Source organism: Oncorhynchus keta, unplaced genomic scaffold, assembly GCF_023373465.1.
Source record: "Oncorhynchus keta strain PuntledgeMale-10-30-2019 unplaced genomic scaffold, Oket_V2 Un_contig_4873_pilon_pilon, whole genome shotgun sequence".
NCBI lineage: Eukaryota > Metazoa > Chordata > Actinopteri > Salmoniformes > Salmonidae > Oncorhynchus > Oncorhynchus keta.
Window position 1 is genome coordinate 11958 of NW_026288006.1, and position 10154 is coordinate 22111.

General features: G+C 47.3%; 1 long non-coding RNA gene across 1 annotated transcript; it reads left to right on the plus strand.

Annotated features, from left to right (window-relative positions):
- Positions 1 to 359: 359 nt before the first annotated feature.
- On the plus strand, positions 360 to 8247 carry LOC127924981 (uncharacterized). Its single transcript, XR_008119449.1, has 3 exons — positions 360 to 403; positions 2321 to 2347; positions 7434 to 8247. It is a non-coding gene; the product is annotated as an uncharacterized LOC127924981 (long non-coding RNA).
- The last annotated feature ends 1907 nt before the right edge of the window (positions 8248 to 10154 follow it).

Here is a 10154-nt window from a genome sequence, read left to right on the forward strand (position 1 = left end):
TGTTTACCAAGCATGCAACAAATACCATTTGATTGGATTGGATTTGATTGGATTGTGGTTTATTATGAGTAACTGTGTTTTGACCACTTTGTATGAAAACCTACAAACATAGTTTGGCAAAACATTTACTTTCAAATTATTGATCTTGTTGCAGGTCTTGTGTTCTCATTGATATTCGATGAGTTTGACCTTTTGAAAAATGGTTGAAAGAGACTTAATTTAGTCCGCGTTTTACCACCTAAATCAAAGTATCGATTCTCATAAGGCTGTCAATTTTCCCCTGGGCTTAGTATGCTTCAGTATGAGCATATAGAGATTGAAGTGGAAATCTAATGAAATCGTCTCTCCTCCCTCTATGAAGGTCTTGCCAGAGTGGGCTTCAAGGGTTTTGAGAGCAGCGTGGGTAGGTGTAATTGTTTTATCATTTTAATATGATGTGGATAATCAAGAGGTTTCTCCATCCTCCATACTGCACTATCTGAAGAGGTCTGCATTTGTATGCTTCTGGAACGTCACTTTCAGGAGTCAGACAGATGCTGAAGATCAATTCACGAAACGTAGCGAGGGCCATCTGTTTAAGAAAACAGCCTATATATATATATATATATATATATATATATAAAAGCTGAAATAAATAATTCTCTGCTATTATTCTGACATTTCACATTCTTAAAATAAAGTGGTGATCCTAGCTGACCTAAGACAGGTCATTTTAACTAGGATAAGAATTGTCAGGAATTGTGAAAAACTGAGATGAAATGTATTTAGCTAAGGTGTATGTAAACTTCCGACTTCAACTGTAAGTTTAATTAATGTGTACAGTACGGATTCATCCCAAATGGAAACCTATTCCCTATGTAGTGCACTACCTTTGACCAGAGCCCTATGGGGTAGTGCATTAGGGCCATCTGTTTTGCCATTAAATTATTTAACTTGTAGGTCAAAAGTTTTGGGTAGCCCTGTTTAAGAAAACTTTCATACAAAATCCTTCCCATTTTTACAATATTTTATGAACTTGGAATGAACTTCTATGACATTATGACATTTATTGGCCCATTCCTCCTGACAGAGCTGGTGTAACTGAGTCCAGGTTTATTGGCCTCCTTTCTTGCACATGCATTTTTTCAGTTCAGGTTTGTTGGCCTCCTTTCTTGCACACGCTTTTTAAGTTCTGCCACAAATGTTCTATAGGATTGAGGTCAGGGCTTTGTGATGGCCACTCCAATACCTGGACTTTGTTGTCTTTAAGCCATTTTGCCACAACTTTGGAAGTATGCTTGGGGTCATTGTCCATTTGGGAGACCCATTTGCGACCAAGCTTTAACTGATGTCTTGAGATGTTGCTTCAGTATATCCACATAATTGTCCATCCTCATGATGGCATCTCTTCTGTGAAGTGCACCAGTCCCTCCTGCAGCAAAGCACCCGCACAACATGATGCTGCCACCCCCATGCTTCACTGTTGGGATGGTGTTCTTCGGCTTGCAAGCATCCCCTTTTTCCTCCAAACAGGCTTTTGTTTCATCAGACCAGAGGAAATTTCTCCAAAAAGTACGATCTTCGTCCCCATGTGCAGTTGAAAACCGTAGTCTAGGTTTTGTATGCCGGTTTTGGAGCAGTGGCTTTTTCCTTGCTGAGCTGCCTTTCAGGTTATGTCGATATAGGACTTGTTTTACTGTGGATATAAATACTTTTGTACATGTTTCCTCCAGCATCTTCAGAAGGTCCTTTGCTGTTGTTCTGGGATTGATCTGCACTTTTCACACAAAGTACGTTCATCTCTAGGAGACAGAACGCGTCTCCTTCCTGAGCGGTATTACGGCTGTGTGGTCCCATGGTGTTTATACTTGAGTGCTGTTGTTTGCACAGATAAACTTGGAACCTTCAGGAGTTTGGAGTTTGGAAATTGCTTCCAAGGATGAACCAGACTTGTGGAGCTCTACAATTTGTTTTCTGAAGTATTGGCTGATTTCTTTTGATTTTCCCATGATGTCAAGAAAAGTGGCACTGAGTTTGAATGTAGGCCTTGAAATACATCCACAGGTACACCTTCAAAAGCTTCAGACTGGAATTGTGATACAGTGAATTATAAGTGAAATAATGTCATCTAACAATTGTTGGAAAAATGACTTGTGTCATGCACAAAGTAGATCGTAACAGACTTGCCAAAACTGTAGTTTGTTAATGTTTTAATGACTCCACCCTAAGTGTATGTGAACTTCCGACTTCATCTGTATATATCTCATTTATTTAATTGATTGATTGACTTCACTTCCAATGAATCAGTTTACATTTTCAGTTTGTTTCTGTTTTCTGTTAGATGGACCATTGACTCTTCTTGTGAAAGGTCATTAACACACACACACACACACACACACACACACACACACACACACACACACACACACACACACACACACACACACACACACACACACACGCACACACACACACACACACACACACACACACACACATCAGTGTCAAAGAATCACTATCTATTTGGCTCCAAAACAAAACAAAAATACAAAACAAAATCATTTTCCAAGAGCCGTCTTCCGCAGAAGTGCCTGTGAGGACCTGTGAGGGTCATCTACGACAACAGAACAACCCATCTCTAATTGTGTTGATTACATGCACTGGCACTGCAGGTTGTTGACTCCCAGCGATGAGGTGGAGAGTCTGCTTGCGTTCAGCAGGACACAACGTTTTGGAACATTGACAGAGAAATATGTTATGTGGAATAAATATGCCTCTCTGACATGTAGTTCAGGAATACAACGTTATACCCCTGGGTTTAATGTGTCTGTTGATTACTGCCGGGCCCTAATGTGTCTGTTGACTACTGACCGTGGCCCTGGGTTTAATGTGTCTGTTGACTACTGACCGGGGCCCTGGTTTAATGTGTCTGTTGACTACTGACCGGGCCCTGGGTTTAATGTGTCTGTTGACTACTGACCGTGGCCCTGGGTTTAATGTGTCTGTTGACTACTGACCGGGGCCCTGGGTTTAATGTGTCTGTTGACTACTGACCGTGACCCTGGGTTTAATATGTCTGTTGACTACTGACCGGGGCCCTGGGTTTAATATGTCTGTTGACTACTGACCGGGCCCTGGGTTTAATGTGTCTGTTGACTACTGACCGTGGCCCTGGGTTTAATGTGTCTGTTGACTACTGACCGTGACCCTGGGTTTAATGTGTCTTTGCTACTGGGTTTAATGTGTCTGTTGACTACTGACCGTGGCCCTGGGTTTAATGTGTCTGTTGACTACTGGGTTTAATGTGTCTGTTGACTACTGACCGTGGCCCTGGGTTTAATGTGTTACTACTGTCCGGGCCCTGTTTAATGTGTCTGTGACTACTGACCGTGGCCCTGGGTTTAATGTGTCTGTTGACTACTGGCCGTGACCCTGGGTTTAATGTGTCTGTTGACTACTGACCGTGGCCCTGGGTTTAATGTGTCTGTTGACTACTGACCGGGGCCCTGGGTTTAATGTGTCTGTTGACTACTGACCGGGGCCCTGGGTTTAATGTGTCTGTTGACTACTGACCGTGACCCTGGGTTTAATGTGTCTGTTGACTACTGGCCGTGGCCCTGGGTTTAATGTGTCTGTTGACTACTGACCGGGGCCCTGGGTTTAATGTGTCTGTTGACTACTGGGTTTTAATGTGTCTGTTGACTACTGGCCGTGGCCCTGGGTTTAATGTGTCTGTTGACTACTGACCGTGGCCCTGGGTTTAATGTGTCTGTTGACTACTGGGTTTAATGTGTCTGTTGACTACTGGCCGTGGCCCTGGGTTTAATGTGTCTGTTGACTACTGACCGTGGCCCTGGGTTTAATGTGTCTGTTGACTACTGGGTTTAATGTGTCTGTTGACTACTGACCGTGACCCTGGGTTTAATGTGTCTGTTGACTACTGACCGTGACCCTGGGTTTAATGTGTCTGTTGACTACTGACCGTGGCCCTGGGTTTAATGTGTCTGTTGACTACTGACCTTGGCACTGGGTTTAATGTGTCTGTTGACTACTGACCGTGACCCTGGGTTTAATGTGTCTGTTGACTACTGACCGTGACCCTGGGTTTAATGTGTCTGTTGACTACTGACCGTGACCCTGGGTTTAATGTGTCTGTTGACTACTGACCGTGACCCTGGGTTTAATGTGTCTGTCGACTACTGACCGGGGCCCTGGGTTTTAATGTGTCTGTTGACTACTGACCGTGACCCTGGGTTTAATGTGTCTGTTGACTACTGACCGTGACCCTGGGTTTAATGTGTCTGTTGACTACTGACCGTGGCCCTGGGTTTAATGTGTCTGTTGACTACTGACCGGGACCCTGGGTTTAATGTGTCTGTTGACTACTGACCGTGACCCTGGGTTTAATGTGTCTGTTGACTACTGACCGTGGCCCTGGGTTTAATGTGTCTGTTGACTACTGACCGTGACCCTGGGTTTAATGTGTCTGTTGACTACTGGCCGTGGCCCTGGGTTTAATGTGTCTGTTGACTACTGACCGTGACCCTGGGTTTAATGTGTCTGTTGACTACTGACCGTGACCCTGGGTTTAATGTGTCTGTTGACTACTGACCGTGACCCTGGGTTTAATGTGTCTGTTGACTACTGACCGTGACCCTGGGTTTAATGTGTCTAAATATGACTACTGACCGTGACCCTGGGTTTAATGTGTCTGTTGACTACTGACCGTGACCCTGGGTTTAATGTGTCTGTTGACTACTGACCGTGACCCTGGGTTTAATGTGTCTGTTGACTACTGGCCGTGACCCTGGGTTTAATGTGTCTGTTGACTACTGACCGTGACCCTGGGTTTAATGTGTCTGTTGACTACTGAACTGGCCCTCGGTTCAATGTGTCTGTTGACTACTGACCGTGACCCTGGGTTTAATGTGTCTGTTGACTACTGGCCGTGACCCTGGGTTTAATGTGTCTGTTGACTACTGACCGTGACCCTGGGTTTAATGTGTCTGTTGACTACTGACCGTGACCCTGGGTTTAATGTGTCTGTTGACTACTGACCGTGGCCCTGGGTTTAATGTGTCTGTTGACTACTGACCGTGACCCTGGGTTTAATGTGTCTGTTGACTACTGACCGGGGCCCTGGGTTTAATGTGTCTGTTGACTACTGACCGTGACCCTGGGTTTAATGTGTCTGTTGACTACTGACCGTGCCCTGGGTTTAATGTGTCTGTTGACTACTGACCTGTGGCCCTGGGTTTAATGTGTCTGTTGACTACTGACCGTGGCCCTGGGTTTAATGTGTCTGTTGACTACTGACCGGGGCCCTGGGTTTAATGTGTCTGTTGACTACTGACCGTGGCCCTGGGTTTAATGTGTCTGTTGACTACTGACCGGGGCCCTGGGTTTAATGTGTCTGTTGACTACTGACCGTGGCCCTGGGTTTAATGTGTCTGTTGACTACTGACCGTGACCCTGGGTTTAATGTGTCTGTTGACTACTGACCGTGACCCTGGGTTTAATGTGTCTGTTGACTACTGGGTTTAATGTGTCTGTTGACTACTGACCGTGGCCCTGGGTTTAATGTGTCTGTTGACTACTGACCGTGGCCCTGGGTTTAATGTGTCTGTTGACTACTGACCTGTGGCCCTGGGTTTAATGTGTCTGTTGACTACTGACCGTGGCCCTGGGTTTAATGTGTCTGTTGACTACTGACCGTGGCCCTGGGTTTAATGTGTCTGTTGACTACTGACCGTGGCCCTGGGTTTAATGTGTCTGTTGACTACTGACCGGGGCCCTGGGTTTAATGTGTCTGTTGACTACTGACCGTGGCCCTGGGTTTAATGTGTCTGTTGACTACTGACCGGGGCCCTGGGTTTAATGTGTCTGTTGACTACTGACCGGGGCCCTGGGTTTAATGTGTCTGTTGACTACTGACCGTGGCCCTGGGTTTAATGTGTCTGTTGACTACTGACCGTGACCCTGGGTTTAATGTGTCTGTTGACTACTGACCGTGGCCCTGGGTTTAATGTGTCTGTTGACTACTGACCATGGCACTGGGTTTAATGTGTCTGTTGACTACTGACCGTGACCCTGGGTTTAATGTGTCTGTTGACTACTGACCGTGACCCTGGGTTTAATGTGTCTGTTGACTACTGACCGTGGCCCTGGGTTTAATGTGTCTGTTGACTACTGACCGTGGCCCTGGGTTTAATGTGTCTGTTGACTACTGACCGTGACCCTGGGTTTAATGTGTCTGTTGACTACTGACCGTGACCCTGGGTTTAATGTGTCTGTTGACTACTGACCGTGACCCTGGGTTTAATGTGTCTGTTGACTACTGACCGGGGCCCTGGGTTTAATGTGTCTGTTGACTACTGACCGGGGCCCTGGGTTTAATGTGTCTGTTGACTACTGACCGTGACCCTGGGTTTAATGTGTCTGTTGACTACTGACCGGGGCCCTGGGTTTAATGTGTCTGTTGACTACTGACCGTGACCCTGGGTTTAATGTGTCTGTTGACTACTGACCGGGGCCCTGGGTTTAATGTGTCTGTTGACTACTGACCGGGGCCCTGGGTTTAATGTGTCTGTTGACTACTGACCGTGGCCCTGGGTTTAATGTGTCTGTTGACTACTGACCGTGACCCTGGGTTTAATGTGTCTGTTGACTACTGACCGGGGCCCTGGGTTTAATGTGTCTGTTGACTACTGACCTGTGGCCCTGGGTTTAATGTGTCTGTTGACTACTGACCGTGGCCCTGGGTTTAATGTGTCTGTTGACTACTGACCGTGGCCCTGGGTTTAATGTGTCTGTTGACTACTGACCGTGGCCCTGGGTTTAATGTGTCTGTTGACTACTGAACTGGCCCTGGGTTTAATGTGTCTGTTGACTACTGACCGTGACCCTGGGTTTAATGTGTCTGTTGTCTACTGACCGGGACCCTGGGTTTAATGTGTCTGTTGATTACTGACCGTGACCCTGGGTTTAATGTGTCTGTTGACTACTGACCGTGGCCCTGGGTTTAATGTGTCTGTTGACTACTGACCGTGGCCCTGGGTTTAATGTGTCTGTTGACTACTGACCGTGGCCCTGGGTTTAAATGTCTGTTGACTACTGACCGTGACCCTGGGTTTAATGTGTCTGTTGACTACTGACCGGGGCACTGGGTTTAATGTGTCTGTTGACTACTGACCGGGGCCCTGGGTTTAATGTGTCTGTTGACTACTGACCGTGACCCTGGGTTTAATGTGTCTGTTGACTACTGAACTGGCCCTCGGTTCAATGTGTCTGTTGACTACTGACCGTGACCCTGGGTTTAATGTGTCTGTTGACTACTGACCACAGTCTCTATTGTTCCACTACTGTAGTACCTGCTCACCGTACAGAGTATCACTCTACTGGTGTCACGAATCCCGTTTCCTGAGTCTGTTTTTTGCCTGTGTTCTGTCCTGGAGTGTGTTTCCGGCGTCCTGGAACGCACCCTGTCTGGTTGCCGGGCAATGTAGCCAGTTGGGAGTTCTGATTACCCGCACCTGTATCCCATCAGCTATCTGCACACCTGGTCCTGATCATCATCTCTCCTCTTCATAAGCCCGGACCTGACATCCATTCCCTGCCGGATCGTTAGCCATGAACAGTATGTTGTGCCATAGTATCAGCCTCAAGTTGGATAGAATTTGTTTTGTTGTTTTTTACGTATTGCTTGCCTTAAACTTACCTCCGTTTGTTCTGTCTTCAGTTACTCACCCGGGTCATTTACCCCATTCCCGCCTGGTCATCGGAGGATTCCGCTACCCCATTGGATCCACCTATTTACTCCCATCAACTCACCACCGCTGCCCGCTACGCCACCTGGATATATCTACCCATTCACATTCACTTGTAAATAAATACTCACCTTCTTCCTACTCTCCTTGTCCCGGTCTGCTTCTGGGTTCGATTTTGAAAGAACGTGACAACTGGAATACCTGCTCACCTAGAGTATCACAGACTCTAATGTCCCACTACTGGATTACCTGCTCACCTAGAGTATCAAAGACTCTAATGTCCCATTACTGGAGTACCTGCTCACCGTACAGAGTATCACAGACTCTAATGTTCCTCTACTGGAGTACCTGCTCACCGTACAGAGTATCACAGACTCTAATGTCCCACTACTGTAGTACCTGTACCTCTTTTAGAATATTGATGACCACCAGCAACTAAATACAAGGAGTTCCGCTGCCCAAAAAGGAGTACCAGCTCATATTTCAGTCCAGTTGAAGCACGAAGGCCATGATGTTGTAGTTGTGTTATAAATGGCTCAACATACCTCTGTGATCGTTCTGAATACTGTACAGTCTGTCTCAGTAAGAGGCACACAGGCAAACAATGATGTGCTATGAGTGCTTATTTTGTCTTCTAGTATTGATTTTGAGGAATCTCAAAGCTCTGTGCCGAGGAACAGAAGGAATGACATTACTTTATTTATTTCTCCAATTTTCAGACATATATATATATTTTTTTTTTTGTTGTTGTCGTTGAAAATGACAGACATTCCTCTTAACTAAAGTGCCTCACTTTGGGGATGTGGGTAGAGATTGGTGAAAGGAAATCAAAGTCGTCTCTGACCACAGCAAGAAAATCTTTGGTTTGAACTGGATGCCAGACTGACAGATCAGATTAAAAACAAGACACGGTGACCTCCTCCTCACACAGGTTCATTCATATGCAGAACATATTGCAGTAATATGAGGGAGAGAGAGAGAGAGACTCTTTGTCTTTCTTTAAGGAAACGTTCTCATTTCATTAAAACCTCACCACGACCCCTTAAAGAAAATCCCCAACTGTAAACCCCCCAACCTCTCACACAGACATTCCAACAGAGACATTACTGGCATTAACCTGGCGCACACAGAAAACACATGAATCACAGTTTCTCTCATAACACAGAAAGGACACCCCTGCCCGACTCCCGGTTCAACCCGTGCCAACCAGCTGTTAGTGACCAGTGCTCCATGTAGAACCCTGCACTGGAGGTCCCTGACCTCCTTGGTACTGGGGTTTGTTGACCCCCATCCATCTAAAACCCTCCATACTCTCCACCCCACATATCTCCTGCCACTGCTGTCCCTGTTAGGCTCCTAATGTTCCTTACCTTAATGCAGAGGTTGTAGAGGGCTTTTACCTCCCAACCCCAGGCTCTGAGTGTTAAAATCTAACAAGTCCTCCAGACCCCCTTGCCAGTCCCCAGTCTCTACCGTCACCTGCAGTAGCGGAAACATTGGTGGCCCCTCCCCCTTTAGCCGCTCAAATACCCCCCTCAGACAGTGCCTCCTGGACCTCCTCCAGGAATCTCTCCAGCAGCCTAAGAGATGTTATTCCTGTTTGTTGTGCCAGGACTTCTGGGGTTTTCCACCCCTTCTCTCCCAGCAGGCTCAGGTCACCCAGCCTTTGTAAACCCGCTGCCATCAGATGCCTCTGCAGGGTGGCCGACTGAACTGATCTCAAAAGGATGGCTGGGTTGTGGAAGATAGGCTTCTCCCACACCCACAGCCCCTTCTCGTGTGGGCCTTAGCAGCTGCCAGGCCCTCAGCATTGCAGAGTAAAAATCAGAGAGACCTGCTGTACCCAGCCTCTCCAGCCTCATGATGAACAGCTGCCAGTCAAACCCTAATCCGCCAGCTCTCCTCAGCAGCGCACGTGCTGGTTCCCTCCAGCCGACATCAGTATGGTACAGCAGTCTCTGCACCGCCTTTAGTCAGAAAGCAGCCCCCTGCTCTCCAGTTCCACCAGGCCCTATCCTCCATCGTGAACGGTCGTGTACAACACTGCTGCCCTCAGCCAGTGATGGTCCAACCAGAAGAAGTCCACCAGGCCCTGTCCTCCTTCGTGGACGGTCGTGTACAACACTGCTGCCCTCAGCCAGTGATGGTCCAACCAGAAGAAGTCCACCAGGCCCTGTCCTCCTTCGTGAACGGTCGTGTACAACACTGCTGCCCTCAGCCAGTGATGGTCCAACCAGAAGAAGTCCACCAGGCCCTGTCCTCCTTCGTGGACGGTCGTGTACAACACTGCTGCCCTCAGCCAGTGATGGTCCGACCAGAAGAAGTCCACCAGGCCCTGTCCTCCTTCGTGAACGGTCATGTACAACACTGCTGCCCTCAGCCAGTGATGGCCCGACCTTAAAAAGTCCA